We start from the raw sequence: 19,023 nt of genomic DNA, 5'->3' as shown, positions 1-19,023 counted from the left end.
ATTACCAGCTATAAGTGTCTTTATCCCTCGCGTAGCTGTTTAATCATCTCATCTAAGGTCACTATTTGCTCCATTTCTGACCTGACAATAATTGGCTAAAATCCCAGTTAAGACACCACTGTGGCGGGGCCTGGGTAATGGATACCTTTGGATAGGGACTTTGTGGGGGTCAACACAGGACAGTCAGGTAGTTCTCATGCAGGTTTTTTTTTTTCTATTATTATCACGCAGTGTATAACTGAGATAACAGGTGTTACTCCGCATCACCCCTTTATTCTCCCTTTTCTTCTTGTTTCTTCCTTTAGGTACTCTGATTTCCTGTGTCTTGCTGTACCACCTCCTGGGATAGGTACCTCAGAAAAATAAGAGATACAGGGACTCAGGTAAGTCCTTTCCAGGGCTACGGTTGCTTTCTCCAGGAGTGATGGTAAGGAGACAAAGGAGTTAACAGGTTGTGTGCCGATATCCCCAGTGCAGCCATCACTGTTTTGTGCTCAAGTTTCTTATGCTTTGAATGTCAATCCCGTGCATAACCCTCAGGTTCTGGCAGACATCAGAGCCGGGTGGAAGTCAGTGTTACCAAGCTTTTCTTCTTCATGCGCCTCCATGACCTCCTCATTCCTCCTGGAAATGGTTATAATGTGGTTGGGGGGTGTGACCTATGTAGTAGCTTGAGCGTCACTGGCCCTCTCCATTGTGTTCTGCAGCGCCTGCTAAAGATTTCCTTTGTTTCCTTCATGTCACTGCCTTTATTTCCTGGCGCTTTTGTTGCTGCACTATCACAGACAGTTTTTGCTGAGAGCAAACAAAGTATAAGGAAAGTTTAGAGAGAGAATTATAGTTCTGTGTAATGAAAGACGTAGGAATTTCAAGGACAACAAGCAATGGCAAAGCCAATAGGTCACACTTTTTGGACCACTTGGCTTTGCGAGTTTCGCTGTACAGCGTAGGGAACGAGGGGAGCAAAATGCCTTTTCCTGATGATGTGCAGCAGAATAAAAAAAAAAAAAAAAAGTCTGGACGCTGCTGACGGGTGAGTCATTCCACTGGCACATGCATGTGGGATGATGGTTGTGTGGGCCAGCAGAATAATGAATGCACCATTTTCTCTGGTTTTTCATATATTGATCCAAGATGGTGGATGTCACTTAGATCAGTAAATTAAAAAATAAATTAATAATTTTGAGCGAAAGACCAAAATAAATAAAAAAGAACTGCATGGGCGGGACAAGAAGAAAAGCAGCATGTAATGGTGACTGGCACACAGGCAGTGGTGACAAACCGTACAATGGATAGAAGAATGCAAGGGGACGGGGAGAAGCACAAGTGCGAGAGAGTGAGAGCAACAAATAGGCGGGGGAGAAGCAAATGAGGAGGAGAGCAACATACAGGGAGAAGCACACAATAGAAAACCAACATGGAGAGGGGGTGGGAGGATGGGGACTGCAAGGGGATTAGGTGAACACTCAAGGAATAGAGCTGGAGAACCCGTGAATGCTCATGGAATGCTTAATCAAAAACACAAAAATAAAAAGTTTGCTAAAAGTGAGCAGTGGAAGGATACAAATCAGCCAGTTAAAGAGATGTTAAAGTGGCTGTGTTCCAGTGAAGGGACAAACACAAGATGGACAAGCTGGGACTAGGAAAGAATTGAAAAAGTAGCAAGTAAATGAAAGTTACAATAAAACCAACCCCAATGGTAAGCAATGAGGGGGATGCAAGCCCCAGTACATTAATGGTAAGCACGTAATAAGTCTGTAACCTGGCACTTGAGTCCTTGAAAAAAACTAGAATTCAAAAGTTGTAATTGTGACTGAGAGTTGATCTGGAGACTGAGAGACAAGGGATGAACTCTGTAGATTGTGAAAGCGCTGATAAGACACAAAATACGATTGTGTCATTCTGAGTTCTGTCACATTGCCATGGGGGAATGTGTTATTAGACTTAGTGGGCTAGTGGATTGGGGGGAATAACATATGCAAACATATATTAGCCATAGTTGAAGTTGATTATTTTTCAAGTGGAAAGAAATGAACGTTGTTGACAGATTAGACACCTGGTATGTGAAGTGACTGAGTTTCTGAGTCATTTCCAGGAGAGGTGTTGTCTGTATCCATTGAAACTGATAACGCTGTTCAGTTCAGATCAAAGGAGACGTTGGATTTTTTCTTAAATATTCAGGTATCGAACATACGTTTTTCACCCTTGCAATAATGTGGTCATGATAAGAGAGCTAATCACATGATTAAATAAACTTCAAAGTTAGCTCGATGGAAAAAATGGTGGTCTGAGGTGAAACACATGGTGTGGCCATATCAAGTAACAAACCAGGAGTCAATTGGTGAACCTATATTTACGTTTAAGAGATGACTGATACCATGCACAAAGAACAATCCTGGGTGAGTGAGAAAAGTTAAGGTGGTTCAAAGAGTCTGCAGATGTAAAAAAAAAATGCACTGAAGCATCACAAGTAAAGTATAAACCATATTATGTTACCGAAAATGGTGCAAAAAATGTACAGCTGCTGGCAGGACATTGGGTGCATGTGAATCCTGGCAAGAAAGTGCTGAAAGTGCGAAATGGAGACAGTCTATTCAGTGAGCCAGAGAAAACTGACGGTGAAGAAAACTGGGGTAAAATTAAAAGTTGGGAGTGTGTAGCACATGAGCAGAGTAGCAGTTGTCAAACAGGCTAAATTGTAATTATGAAGTCACACAAGATAAAAATGTATTGTTTCCAACTAGAGCTTGGTTGATTAAGAACTGTATGTAGAATCTAGGACAATTCCTCTGTTGCTTCTGGAATTTAGGGAAAACGAAGATAACCATCCTTGCGAAAGTGCGGTTGGAGAAACGGGGAGAGGTGACTGGTAGAGGAGGACCACTGAACTTGTGCAGTTCAAAATAAACATAGCTTCCAAGGTTCCAGTCTGCCTATGTGTGACATTTCCATGTTTTCGGTGTGCTTATGTGTGACATTTTAATTGCTATGTGTGACATTATGAGTAACACTTTATGGTGCGTAAACAAACCTTTTAAGTCCATGAATGACCCCTTTAGTGCTTTAGACAATATTCAGGAGTACACCACCAGGAGGCAGTTGAGACACCATCTGACTCATGCGAGTGATTGTATATTTCTTAATGGCTAGTTTTTTTTTCCTGCTGATGCCTCATCAACAAATATCTAGTGGTGCAAACTAACTCAAGTACTTTAGTTAGCAGCCGAACTCTAGCTGGCGCCATCCAGCGATCCACAAAGGTGGCAGTACTAAAAGAAAGGTACCATCTGTGGTGGGTGTGGTCTTCCTTTTTCCTTTCATGGCCTACATGTTGTCATCTAGAGCTAGCTGATAGATTGCTTCAGTTTCTTCCAATTCTGTTCACAAACATTTTTAGATTTGTTTCCAATTTATATTTTCCACCTCATTTTATCCTAGATCATCCGACATTAAGCTATGCCTAGAATCTAGGAGGAAAATGGTCATGATGGATGCTCAATTTTGGCTGCATTACCAGGAACTCTTACCCTTCAAAGAGGACTTTTCCCGCAATTCTGAAATCATAGAGATATAAAGAGACAACTAATGTCAAATAGATGCTAATGTTTGATCCTTGACAGTGATCAAAGCAGGCCATGGTTCTTGGGAAAAAAAAATACAGGAGGGCCAGGACTGATTTCCTGCCAATTTCTCCTGTCTTGATCAAATGGATCAGGTCACAAAGGTTGTGCCACAAGTTGTAAGTAATATTTTCAGGTTAAATACACCAGCCACATCTATGGAGCGCCTTCTCTTCAGTCAATCCTAGAGCTATGCTTTTAGTTCTGCAATTTCAGTCCATACCTTCCTTCACTCAGGCGAAGGTGTCAAGGTAATTGTTGGTGCCTTCTTTCAGAGCACCCTTGGATCTGGAGCAATTTTTGGTTTCTTTTTCCAATTCAAAGCAATAAGAGGCAGCTCCAATGGTGCCAAAGTTCGTTCAGATGCCAACACTAGTTACACACTTTGGGCCAGATGTAGCAATCTTCCAAATTGTGACTTGCAATTTGCGAGTCCCAGCGACTCGCAAATTGCAACTCGCAATTTGGAATGCAGAAAGGTGTCTCAGACACCTTCTGCGAGTCGCTATGGGATCGCAAAGACCCACCTCATTAATATTAATGAGGTGGGTCGCAATTTGCGACCCCATAGCGATTCAGGGCACTCACGGGGATGGTGGCCTGCTGGGAACAGCAGACCACCATGTCCGTGACTGCTTTTAAATAAAGCAGTTTTTTTTTTCAAAGTGCAACCCGTTTTCCTTAAAGGAAAACGAGCTGCACTTTGAAAAAAAAAAAAAAAACCTTTAGTTTCGGTATTTTTCAGGGCAGGTAGTTGTCCATTGGACCACTGCCTGCCCTGAAAATTTTTTTTTTGTGCCAGACACAAAGGGGAAGGGGTCCCATGGGGACCCCTTCCCGTTTGCGCCTGGGTTACCATCTACTTCAAGTGGATGGTAACTGCGCTTTCATTTGCGACCGCAATCGCGGTCGCAAATGAAAATGCATACCATTGCGGTTCCGACTCACAAAATGCATTTCAACATAGCAAAGACGCATTTGCCACTCGCAAACGGCGATTTTCGCCGTTTGCGACTCGCAAAGTCTTTGCTACATCTGGCCCTTTATTCTCAGGACACCGAAAACACAGTTAGCTATTTTTCCAAGCAAATAAGCTCCCAGGCACACATTTATTTACATTGTTACAGAAGCACTTAAGCTCCAACTCAGCTACTTGTGGATTTTTCAGGCCATAGCAGAAAGGAACACACAGTGACAGAAAAGTTGGACTGCACTTGTCCCCAGCTCATTCAGACATCTGCTTTATACTGGATTGTCTCAGCAGCATTAGGATTCGCAGCATATTCGATAAGCTTTTGAAACTAAGTCAAATCGGTTTACAGAAGTCCATTTTACAAGGGATCAAATGAAGAAAAAGTCATGCTCTTGCTGTGAATGGATAGGCAGACAGTAAACATAGGCTTACTCTTTTGCATCTGAAGTGCTGTTCAGTAGATATTACGTCAGTGTCTTGCAGTTCAAACCTTGCCAGACAATTTGAAACCACGCCTCCGGATTAAGTATTCATGCATATTCATTACTTTAGCCATAGTGTATTTACATCAGCCCGTTCAGGACTGCCTGCTTCATTTCTCCTGACAGGATTCCTGCTGGCTTTTTTGAGGTGTATTTACCTAGCTACTTTGCTCCTGCCATATTGTATAATGTGCCCAGGTTGTCCCGCTCACCGTTCTTCCTGCAAGCAGAAGCCTCGCCCACCCGAGGACATACTTAATGTAGGCCACAGCCCGACTGCTCCATGGGCGCCGCAAAGGTGTGCCAAAGCAAGCCTGTCTGCACCAGGACCGCAACCAGTGATAGAAGTCCTGATCCCACAACCATCCAATACAACACCACAACTGCAGTCTCCACTGGAAGCAACAAGCACCGCCACTCTTCCTCCACCATCCTCCCTCCGTGATCTCAAGCACACACACCGGCAAACACACTGCTGCCTCGCACCCTCAGCACCACAGTAGGACCTTTCTCCTGCATCCATTGCGATTTTACCTGCGACACCTCAGGTGCCTATAACACTACCTCTAAACAACCGATGCACACCACCACCCCATGCGTTGTAGAGTCTTCAAGGTGATGAAGCTTGTTCGTGCTAATTTGTCCACTTGGGCATTCATAGTTAACTTGGAATCCATGGTGATTCCAAGGTTTTTAACTTCCTGGGATAATTTAGGAGGTGGTCCGAGATGGTCAGGCCAGACGCACAGAGGGTCATATCTTTTCCAGTCACCACATATGAGTATTTCTGTTTTGGAGGTACTTAGTTTGAGATGGCACCAGGTCATCCACTGATCAACGGCTCTGAGGCAACTGAAGATTTCTGAGTTTTCAATGTTTTTGGGACATTCGAATTTAAGTAGTATTTGTGTGTCATCTGCATAGTTGTAGCATGTGAGATGGAAATCATTGATCAGTTCTGGTAATTATATCATGTAGATGTTGAAAAGCAAAGGTGAGATGCTTGATCCTTGGGGGACCCCTGCTTTTGTGAGGTAGGGTTTGGACGAGAAGGGGGGGCGAGTAGATGATATTAGATCTTTTTTGAAGATAGAAAGTAATCCAGTCGAGAGCAGTCCCTTGTATGCTGGCTTCGTGGAGTCTTTGAATTAGGGTGTCATGGTCAACCGTATCAAAGGCAGCCGAGATGTCCAAGAGAAGTAGTGCAGCAACTCCATTGAGGTCGACTGTGTTTTTAAGATCATCCCAGATTGTTATGAGTGCCGATTCAGTCCCTCTTCCTGGGCGGAATCCAGTTTGGAAGTCTGAAAGTATAGAATTGTCTTCAATGAATTGTGACATCTGGGCGAATGCTGCTCTTTCTATCAATTTGCCCGGGAAAGGTCCATTTGTGATTGGTCTGTAGTTCTTGGGGTCTTGCGGGTCTAGGTTTGTTTTCTTTATTAACGGTCGTATGTATGCCTTTTTCAGGTCTATAGGAAAAGTTCCTGTAGTTAAAGAGTTGTTGATGATTCTTCTAACATATGCCTATGTTGATAAATATTTTTTCTGATTATGTGTCTATTTCTAGTTATGTATAGTTCTTTAGAAAATACTATGTCATAACAATAAAATACACACACACTCTTTAAACCTGTTTGACTAAGTATATTTACCCATGGTTCTAATTATGTATGGTATGTACATATTTGTGCATGTGTGTGTGTATTCATGTGTGTTTGGATGTGTGTGTGTATATATCTATATCCACATATATATATATATATATATATATATATATATATATATATATGTGTGTATGTTGTTCTGTGCTTGCCATGTTCGTGGGTCATTGCATGGCTCCTGGGTGGGTTGTTGGGTTGTTATACTAGTTATCTATTCATCTACATCATCATATGTCATGTCCCTATCAATCTATCCTCCATTCCCACTCTGACTCATCCCAAATCCATTCTACTACTTTCATCTCCTAAATAACTCTGCCTAACCTCTTCCCACCGCTTCCACATCTAACTCACCAAACCTCACTCTACTGCCATGACCTCTCAAACAACCCTACTAAATTCTCCCTCATTTATCTCACCCTGCTACTATGATCTCCCTAACCCTTCCCTCCTCCATCCCCCTTTACTCATCCCAAGCCTTTGGGATGAGTAAATGAGGGATATACTCCTAATTAACGCTTCTGGATTTCTTTCCTCCTCCACCCCTCCACTACTCCAGTCAATCTAACTAACAAACTGTCATATCCGCGGCTCAAATTAACTCATAATAATACTAAAACTGTACTCATATTTCCCGATACTAATCCATCACTAATTCTTGTTGGGTTCTGGAGTAGTGTGCTACTCGCCGAAAAGAGCTTCGACGCCTCGTCAGGGGTAGTATTACAATACAATACTATTACAATTTAAATGATTACAAGATTCATGATGCAATAAACAAGGCTGAGTGAATGGTCTTTGCATTTCAAAACACTACACATGAAATATACCTCCAGCAGTACAAATCTGCACATCAAATAGTCCTACCCACGATGAACATGTGGAAAATATGTGCATTGCCCTCAAATATGGATTGTCCCATAGTATATGAGACCATCCCTAAAAAGGCCTCAGACTCTACAATAAATGTGCATTAGACAGCACCTCAAACATGCATGACACTGTCCCTTAAAATGTAGTAATCTGAATCTCAAACATGCATCACACTGTCCTGACATACTCAGTGTTCCCGTGAATATTTGGGTGAAACTCTTCCTGAAATATTGAGACTTCCACCCAAAATCATGCATCACACAGCACCTCATAGTTGCAGTCCTTCTGAAATGTACATACACAGAGTATTCGCCAAATGCACAGCAGGCCTCTCATAATATTTGTGTCAGTGCTTCACTATGCATGCACTAGGCTTTTTGCCATTGGTGCATGAGCCAGCATATGAAATAGATCCAAAAAACTGGCAATCCACCACTATTCAGCTCGTTTCAAAACTCTTAAAACAGATACATAAATACATAAATACCTAGAAACATGAAGCACTTTCCCACTAACCTGCTTGCCACAAAAATATGCATGTAAGACAAGCTCCGTGGGGACTCTCAGGCTACAGGGACGAGCTACAAATGTCTCCACTCTCCAGCCCAGTTATCACGTAGAAAATGGGAGAGTGGGGCTGCAGTTCCGGGCTGAGACAAGACTATGCAGTTTCCAAGTATCCATAACCTTAATGGATCAAGAGACTGTGAAACTATACTGGGTGCTGCTTGCGACCTCTGCCCAGTAGACACTGCATGAGACCTTTTGTGTACATTGCTGTTGCAGTGCAGGAATAAAACATTTTCAAGCCCACGCGTCAATAATTTTCTATTAATGACACAGAGGCGAGGATTATGCTTCTCTTTCTTTTACTACAGATGTTTAGCAGCCAATGATAGTAAAGTAAAACAAACACTACAATACCTGTGTATCTCATAATACATGTCACATACCTCAATCACAGGACCGTATTCCATATAAATACAACATGCCAACTTAAGTACGAAACTTTCAATCAAATAAACTTATAGTCACCAACAGTCCAAATCGATCCCAAACATGGACCTGAAAACTTCCGAAAACTATTTTCCATCCAGGAAGACAACCAGCTCAACCAGAGCGTGAATATGGCGTGACAAATGCCTTTCCAGGAAGTAGGACACAGTCAACAGGTCTCCTTCCCATGGGAAACTCAGACCCGGTCTTCATGAAGAATTTCAACCATTTTTCTGTTTCCTCCGAAGAGCAGCCGAAAATGGCCTTACCATTCCAGGACTCCGTCTGTTCCAACCACCACTTTATTTCCGTCCTGACTTCCTCTGACATTAGAACCTGTTCTGAATAAGCTAGACCCTTACCCAGGTGCTGAATTCTTAGCCTCTGAAGAGCTCTGTAATGGAGGGATCCCAATAAAATGGCCTGAATTAATGATGCCAAAAGATCCACAATCCTGGTGATCTACCTCAATGATACACTCTGGATACTACAGACCTCAATTCCTATTGATGTTGCAAATCTTTTGGGAGGGGAGAATCAAGTAAGTGCAAACAGAATCTATCTGGAAACCCAGAAATTTAATCTGGTGCAAGCGGGACAGCAGGGATTTCTGGGAACTGATTATGAATCCCAAGGTATGAAGTAGATGGATCCTGTGCCATAAATAGAAGATCGTCTAGATAAATTATCAGTCAGACCCTGAGGGATCTGAGTGACTTCACCACAGGTCTTATGAGTTTGGTGAAGCACTGTGAGGCTGACACCAGCCCGAAAGGGAGAGCTATAAATTCCAGAAACTTGTCTTGCCACCTGAACTGCAGAAATCTCTTGTGTAGAGGGAAAATGTGAATGGACATATCAACATCTTTGAGGTCTAGTCAGATCATCTAGTCACCTTCTATCAGAATATCCCTTAGCATATGAAATCCCACCATTTTGAAATACCTGTACAAAACCCAGACATTGAATTCATTGAGAATCAGAACTAGACAATGTCCACCCCCTTTCTTCTCCACTAGAAAAATGGGGCTGATGAAGCCTTTGGGCTGAGGAGTGTCAAAACACATTGCTTCTTTGTCTAGCAGTGAATGGATTTCTGAGGCTATAAAAACTTTTGTATTTGGGAAAAATACTTTTTTTGTGTGGGTTCAATTGAGTGGGAGTATCGTAAAATTCCAGTTTGAAACCTCAAATAATCTCTAAGACCCAAGGGTCACAGGTAATTTGTTTCCAATTGTCTTAGAACATAGCCACTCTTCCCCAAAAGATTACCTCTGAAAAGGGAATAATTCTTACCTGGATATCCTGTGGCTTTGATTGCTCCTTGATGTCCATGCTGGAAGCCTCGAAAGAAGCAAGGGCATCCCCCTCTGGAACATGTAGGGTAAAAGATGGATTCTGATGATTTTCCATACCAGCCACCTCCACCGCGGGGGTAGTATCCATGTTGAGAGTCCTGGAAGGAATCTTGGCCTGATGCGTGCCCTCCACAGAGCCCGGCCCGATAAAAAGGCCTCACTTTAATTCTTTTTTGAGAGACATTTGCGCTTTATCAATAGTGGAGTAAGTAGAGCAGAATTTGCCAAGTTCTTCTGCTACAGGACCAGCCTCCGAGGTGGCCAAATCATTGTGTTTTGGGTCGATCTGTGTTGGACCTGGCCTTTTTTGCAGGGTCATCCCCAATCTTTTTGCCTCCTTCCTCCTATTTTTTCTGACCTGTTTTTGTTGGCTTTAGCACTCTGAGCAGTGCTATAGTGCATATGCTCTCTGTGTAAATTGTATGGTTGATTGGTTTATCCATGATTGGCATATTTGATTTACTGGTAAGTCCCTAGTACAGTGCACTAGAGGTGCCCAGGGTCTGTTAATCCAATGCTACTAGTGGGCCTGCAGCACTGGTTGTGTCACCCACATTAGTAGCTCTGTAACCATGGCTCAGACCTGCCACTGCAGTGTCTGTGTGTGCAGTTTTAAACTGCCAATTCGACTTGGCAAATGTACCCACTTGCCAGGCCTAAACCTTCCCTTTTCTTACATGTAAGACACCCCTATGGTAGGCCCCAGGTAGCCCAATGGGCAGGGTGTAGTGTATGTTTAAGGTAAGACATATACTAATGTGATTTATATGTCCTAACAGTGAAATACTGCCAAATTCGGTTTTCACTGTTGCAAGGCCTCTCCCACTCATAGGTTAACATGGGGGCTGCCTTTAAATATGATTAAAGCGTAGATTCCCTTTGGGACCAGATAGACATGTGGAGTTTAGGGTCTCTAAACTCACAATTTAAAAATACATCTTTTAGTAAAGTTGGTTTCAAGATTGTGTGTTTGAAAATGCCACTTTTAGAAAGCAGACATTTTCTTGCTTAAACAATCTGTGACTCTGCCTGCTTTGTGGATTCCCTGTCTGGGTCAGTTTGACAGTTGGGCTGTTTGCACCTTTCTCTAGACAGTGACACAAAGGGAGCTGGGGTGTAGCCTGCATATCCTTTATGAGCCACCTGTGCTAGGAGGGAGGGGAGGAGTGGTCACTTACACCTAAAAGGGCTGTGCCTCTGCCTGCTTTGTGGATTCCCTGTCTGGGTCAGTTGGACAGTTGGGCTGTTTGCACCTTTCTCTAGACAGTGACACAAAGGGAGCTGGGGTGTAGCCTGCATATCCTTTATGAGCCACCTGAGCTAGGAGGGAGGGGAGGAGTGGTCACTTACACCTAAAAGGGCTGTGCCTGCCCTCACACAATGCAGTCTCCAACCCTCTGGTGTTTGTCTGGGGCCTGGCCTGGGCAAGGCAGGATTTCACAAACAAGAGAGACTTTCCTTTGAAGTAAGCCTACTTCAAAGGCCAAAATGGGTATAAGAATAACACCCAAAACCACAGACTTTAGATCACTTCTGGATATCAAGAGGACCCTCTGCCTGGAGAAGAGCTGAAGAGCTGAGGAGAAGTGCTACCCTGCCTGTGACTGTGCTTTGTGGAGCTATCCTGCAGTTGCTGCTTCTGCCTGTGCAAGGGGACAAAGACTGGACTTTCTGTGCATTCCTGCTTGTGAAGAAATCTCCAAGGGCTTGTCCTGAGCTTGCCTCCTGTTGTTGAAGTCTCAGGACCATCAAAGACTTCTCCTGCCAGCACCTGGACTCTCTGCTGAGACTCCTGCCCTGCCAAGTGGTGCCCTATCCAGTTCCTGGGGCCTTGGGAGGTGAAGCTGGCAGACCAAGACTGAAAATCCACGCACAGACCGCCGTGTGGGGAAAAATTCCAACACAACCTCTGAGACATCGCTGAAGAAACTATGCGTCGCTGGCTTCACAGCTGAAATCGATGCTCTCTGTCTGCAGCGCAGCTGGAAGATCGACGCACACGGCTGGAGAAACTATGTGCAACACCGCTAAAGGAGGCTGGTAACATTGCAATCCACACAGCGCAGTTTTCTGGATACTGTGCGATTTTCAACACAAACCTTGCTGGGCGTGGAAAAACAACGCAACGCATGCCCGGACCTGAGTTCTTGCCTGGATTGTCGCATCGCCCTCCAGCGGAGAGGAAAAAACTATGCACGGTCTCGCTTGTGGGTGAGAAATCGACACATTGCTAACCTTATTCGGCGCATACTTGCCTGTGTGTGTTATGTTGACGCTACCCAGGTACTTTTCAACGCTAACAGTGTTTTGACTGTTCACAAAAGTATTTAAGACTCTTTTGCTTTATAAATTAATAACTTGACTTCTGTATGTTGGATTTTTGTCGTTTTGGTCTTGTTTTGTTTAGATAAATATTTCCTATTTTTCGAAACCTCTGTTGTGTCATTTTGTAGTGATTTCACTGAGTTACTGTGTGTGTTGGTACAAATACTTTACACCTAGACTCTGAAGTTAAGCCTGCCTGCTTCTGCCAAGCTACCAAGGGGGTGAGCGGGGGTTAGCTGAGGTTGATTCTCCTTTACCATGACTAGAGTGAGGGTCCTTGCTTGGACGGGGGTAACCTGAATGCCAACCAAAGACCACATTTCTAACAATCTGCATAAGGATCAATCTGCAACATTCGGAAGATATAGTGCAGTGGGTGTTTCCAAGTTAGCAGATAGCTCTCTGTACCCAATCAATCAAAATATCAGTATCCACTGGGGAATTGGAGTCTTTGGTGTGATAAATTAATTCTAGAATCTTAGCGGGCTGGTCATGTCAAGTAGTTTATCTTGGCAATTATGCCAAGCCCTATCAAGGCCCTTCTTATGGTCCTTTGTGTATTTCTTCATGAGCATAACCATGGTGGAGTCTACTTCTGGTGTATCACCAACCTTCCCCTCTAAATCAGGTTGAGGACATTCGGCTCTTAGGCAAGCGCAAACTTCCTTGTTGAAGCTTTGCTGCAGGTGAAATCGTACATATTTTGCCACCTCAGGAGGAGGGGTCTAATTAGAAGCTCTGGGATGGATAACTTCTGTGGGCTTAAACATAAGCTCTTTAGGACATTTAGGTGGAGACACCAGTTTTTTTTTAACTGGGTCCTGGTTTGTCTGCATCATAACTATCAGACTGAGAGGTCTTGGGATTTAGTTGAGGAGGTGTGGGGGGGAGAATCTGGTTGATGAGGAGTGCTATAATCATGTTTTTTGGCTCTCTTGTGGCGTGGTTTGTCGAAGGCTTCCGCGTGAACATGTGACTGGGCTTTCGCAGCTGTTTTTCTCATACCCAGCAGGGTAGGTTGCTCTCCAGACGAAGGGCGTCCATGAAACCAGCCTTGATGGCAAATAGTCATGCAATCGTCCCGTAAATTGACCCAAATCCCAGACAAGGGCATCATTTACTGACCGCTGCACTACGTAGTACAAAGCCTCCACCAAATCCTTTTCTAACTGGTTGTTGGTATCATCATTCCCAATCTGCCCCATAAGGGTTTCAGTGAGCCATTCTCTTGTTATAAGATGAATCTGTTGAAAAAAAAGCGAACAAGAGAGATAGAGGGGGAGTCTAACCCCTGCAAAGCAAGATCTGGTATGCCTCAGCTAAGGTGAGGAGGGAGCTGCCTGGATACACTCTAAGTAAAGCCATAGGTCTGTTTTACAATCTGGTGATCACTGCAAGCAGGGCATCAGTAAGGGGAGAAAGGAAATATTGGCCAAAGTCCTGATGCCAAAACGAGTGTGTTGCAGACGTGAACGCGAGCGCTCTGAAAAAAACTTTCAGATCGTCCGCTCCCAGCTCCACAGAAGGCAATGAGCGTTCGCTCATAATGCTTTGTGCTAAAGCAAACATGCATCCGGAGACGTACAAAACTTTGGTGAAGCACTCTAAATTGTATCGCTAATAATAAGTCAAGAACACCAATACCATAAGGCTACCACCTTAAGTATATGATTCTGAAATGAATAATGAGTAATGAAAAAATTAAATATCCAAAATCGCATAACAGTATGAAAGTACCTATCTGGCAGTGTAGCAGCAGAGAAAGAGGCTGCAATATGGTGGCATGTTGTATTTATATGGGATACTGTCCTGTGATTGGGACATGTGATGTGTATTTTGTGATACATGGGTGTTGTAGATTTGTTTTTACTTTACTATGATTGGCTGCTGAAAATATGTAGTAAAAGAAAGAGAAGCATAATCAGAGCCCCCGGTCCTGACATAGAATGATCTTCTGAGCCTGATCAACACAGGTGAGGCCGTCTGGAACAAGACAGAGAATACAAAGTCTGTAATAAAGTAAATGAAACACTTTAGCTGGGCCCAGACGGAGATATCAACATAACAAACTAGTCCCCTCATTGCTTGGGTCCAGCTCACACATTTCCACTTGTAGACTGCTAATTAAACAAACTCAAACATGATTCAGAGGTGCAGTGCTGGTCCTCGGTGCACATAAGAGGACCTAGCAATGCCTATAATGCGTGACTTGGCATTTTAGTGGGGTGATGCGGACACCAAAACTAGAATTTGATTTACTAACCCGAGATGCGTAGTACTTGGCAGGGCTGAATACAAAAATTAAGTAACGCATATAGCATTGTCACTGCACACCCAAGTCAAAAAGGAATATCATCCTGGAGTCATTCTAAGGTCTTCTGATGTCTCCAGCTGGACCATTCTTGTAATTATCTGCTGGAGTCATCTGAAACCATCCTGAAGTATGTGTAAAGGGTAAAGTATTCAAATGAGGTGACTCTAGAGTCATCAGAGATACTACTCTAGGTTGATGTTCTGATTACTTCAATTGAAAATACATGATGATCTTTAGCTACTCAAGGAATACTATTTGACAACTTCAGGATCAGAATAAATTACTCCAGGATGATCACATGACATCTTCAGGGATTAGCGTGAATTAATTCAAGATGAATTCATGACAACTTCAGAATTAATGTGGATTACTCTAGGGTGATTCCATGACAACTGCAAGCTGAGTGTGTATTACTCTATGAATATTCTCTGGCAAATTCAGGATGGATGTGGATTACTCAAGAATTAGTTGTAAAACTAGGATACGTAGATGGCTTACATTTGGATTATTATGTGTCAACTTGGGCACATTCCATCTAATTGCCATGTTTCCCACCTAGGGCTCTCCGAAGCAGAAATGAGGAACAGCCCAATTAAATAAGTAGTAGCCATATCTAAAATCTAGCCACAAAGAACATTCTAGAGAAAGTTGAAATTTGAAGAAATGCTACAATATCTCTTTATAAATTAAAAAAAATAATTGTGCAGATATGCTTTCATATTCGAACAGAGAAAAAGAATAGGAAAAGAAGCAACTCACCTTTGCACCACAAAATAATTATTCCATATTACTGTAGATGCCTCATGCATAACTGATCTTTATCTTTAATTTGCCAGCACTACCTGAAGATGCTGTATGGCCAATGGAAGATCCCTTGCATATGTGCTTTGTTTATTTGTTACAGTGAAGTAAAGCATTTTAAAAAGAGACACATAAATTATTGGGACTGCATTTGAAATGTGAAAATAATTGTGTTGCTTACAGGTGGGACTTGTGGAAATTTAGCTACTTTGGGATAGGTGGTCTTCAAAGTGAGTTCCTGTTTATTCATCACATAGACATAATACACCCACGACCACTGGAATTATGAAACTATTATTCCACTGCGTTTTTTGCAATATTATTGATTTGCCTCAATTGCCACATAATTTGCAGATTTTCCCCAAAAAATGTTTTTGTTTCTAGCTCAAACAATTTGAAAGCTACCAAAAACATGACAACAATTGTACATGAATTATAAACAAATGCCTAAGAAGTTGACGTTTGTAATTAAGTCAAAATACTGTACATGTATTTTATCAAGCATAAACCCTAATACAATATGGATATTGGAGTATGAAATTATTTCTTAAGAGGAAAGGTTTGTTATTGTGTTGAAAGCATGGTCTGAAAAAATATATAAACATCAATGGAAAACAAATAAACAACCATTTATGCTGTTCTTCACCACAATTTCTCCATGAATTTATATTTCTAAAGTGAAATTTCAATTGTGTATTTAGTCTTAGAAAATTAGCACACTAAGGACCTCATTACGAGTTTGGCGGTCTCTTGGAAAGACCGCCGCGGTGGTCGGGTGCCAAAAGACCACCATGTTGGCAGTAATCCGACCGCCGTTTTAAGAGTCACACTGTGAACACCGCCACAATACAGCCAAAAATCCGAAACCAACAGGACACTGGTTAGCAGGAAAGATGCGGTCATACCACCAGCACCACCAGCCCAACAAAAATCCACCCACCAGATTACGAGCCACAAATCACCACAGTGATTCTTCCATGGCAGAAAAACCATTTGTGGTGCGAACTGCCACGGTCAGAACTCACATCACTCAGAATACCACACCACATTGGCTAGTTTGAAACCCCGCACCTGACACGGGTCCACACACCTGACACACCTACTCACTGCACTATATGACACATCCCTACACAACCCACAATCCTTTGCAAAAAAAAAAACACCATTCAGATACCCAGAGAGTAGGTAATATTATACACGTAGAACCTTTAAACATAGTCACACATACACATCACACTAAGCACACACCCCACATCAGCACAACTAACACAATACACAAATCACTAGCACACACAATCCACAATAACATCTCAAGCTCACAATGCAGCACTCACACCTCACCAGTAACCCAACACTGCACCCTTACACTCACAACACCCCCACACACCGTCTACACAACCACTACCATGTCCCCACAAAATCACCCACGTTTCACCGATGACAAGTTGAGGGTCATGGTGAATGAAATTGTCAGGGTAGAGACACAACTGTTTGGAGCACAGGTCACAACATTGATTGCCAGGAAAATTGAGTTGTGGCAAAGAATAGTAGACAGGGTCAATTCAGTAGGCAGCCATCCACGCAAAAGGAGGACATCGGGAAGAGGCGGAACGACCTCAGGAGGAAGGTGCATTCCATGGCATCATGTCACCAGATAGCCGTGCAGAAGACTGGTGGTGGGCTCCTACCTCCGCCCCACACAGTTAACATCATGGGAGGAGAAGGTCATGGACATACTCCCCCCTGAGGGCCTGACTGGTATACCTGGGCAACTGGAGTCTAATAAGTACCCACAACAGTCATGTCACACATTTCTCTTGTCCTACATGCTTCCTCACCAGCCAAATACTCCCTCTAGAACAAAATGCCCCACTACACCTCCCACCTAATCACCTAATGTCCCTCTCCTGTATGCCACCACTCCACTCAGCCCAACTGCTCTCACAGCCCTTGGCAATGGCAAATCAACTACTGGCTAATCATATCACAACACATCACATGTAACGTATGTACAACTAAAGTACTAGCTACACCATCTAGATTGTTCTAGTGAGGACCAGTACATGGCAATGACAGCAATGCAATGGCTTACTCACAAACGCAAACAAAGCAAAACACAGCAACAGCTGAATGACCATTCCTAATAGCCATAGATCAAATATCCCACGCCAGAAATAGACTGACCTTGGTTGGAAAGTAAGATGCGCAAATGTACAACATCTAGATAAAGGACTATTACCCTTGCATACTCACATACTGTGTTCCCACTAGGACACCATTGTGCATTGTGCAGCTATAATGTGTGACATCTAGCAAGCCAGGCTAGTGACTAGGTAACAGAGGTCATGTCAATTATCAGACAAAACCAGAACCCATCTGCAGTGCAATCTGTACCAAACTTGTATGACAGCTCCCAACATGGAGTATGGAAATCAAGTCACAGAGTTCTATGTACAACAAAGGTATGCTGTGTAGCATCTGCCAATGTCATTGCAGGGAATCATGTAAAGCCACTGTCTGCATCTCACAAAGAGGTAACCAAACACACATTCTAACCTAAACTCTGCATCTCACTCCCTCCCCAGGCAACCCTGCCATTGCCACCACGAAGAGGATACCTGAGACTGTCAGTCCCCCTGAGGATGAAGGCCCCAGTGAAGAAAACACGCCTGGATGTCTGGACAATGACGAACAACCTGGCCCATCTGGGACACATCAGTGAATGACTCCCTACCTCACCCTGCCCACATCAACCCCTCCATCACCCGCCCCAGGTGCATCCACATTACAGGTAACCATTTGCCCCCAAACCTGTGTTCCAAGTACTGTTCAATCAATTGTGTGTCACAGCACAGGGACCTGAGTCAAACCATGACATCACAGACAATGAAGGCCCTGCTACCTCTGGGAACGGCCACACCATGCCAGGGGCACACAAACCTGGGGGTAGGGTGCGTGGGAGGGATGCTGTGTCCAGAGGACGGGGCCTAAAAGGGACTCCACTGACCAGGAAACCATCTCCCAAATCCTGGGAGCATACCAAAGTTCCCAGGACAGGATGGGCCAAATAATCACCATGTTGGGGGGAAATCAAAGGCTGCAGAGGGAATACCACCAAGGAGTCATGCAGCAGTGGCAGGCACAAAATGCCCACATGCCTCCATAGCAGGGACATCAATACCACCCTGATAGGTTTCTCAACACACCATCATGCCCCTTCAACTAGCAATGTAGTTATTTTGACTTTTAATATTCTGATATGCACAATAAACTACAATTGAACACAGCTACTGTATATGTGTCTTTTATAAAACATCAACAATTGTCATGTTTGCCAACTGTGATCTGGCCATGCCCCCCTGCATCGAACAGCCAGTGTAATGGGCATCAGATGGAGGCTTCCTCAGCAGGAGACACTTAACAACTGAAATGTCACAGCACTGATGTCAGAGAGCTTGAAATCCACGGCAAGACAAAAGTATAGTCGGTATTCCAATCTGCAAATAGAGCATGACAGAGAGTACCATCAGGATGGAAGGCATGGTGGCATACAATACACATATACAGGTAATAGAAGTCATGTCCATGGTAAACTACCTACAAAGCAGGGGAACCCA

Source organism: Pleurodeles waltl, chromosome 1_2 (genome assembly GCF_031143425.1).
Source record: "Pleurodeles waltl isolate 20211129_DDA chromosome 1_2, aPleWal1.hap1.20221129, whole genome shotgun sequence".
Classification (NCBI taxonomy): Eukaryota; Metazoa; Chordata; class Amphibia; order Caudata; family Salamandridae; genus Pleurodeles; species Pleurodeles waltl.
This window is presented reverse-complemented; position numbering follows the sequence as displayed.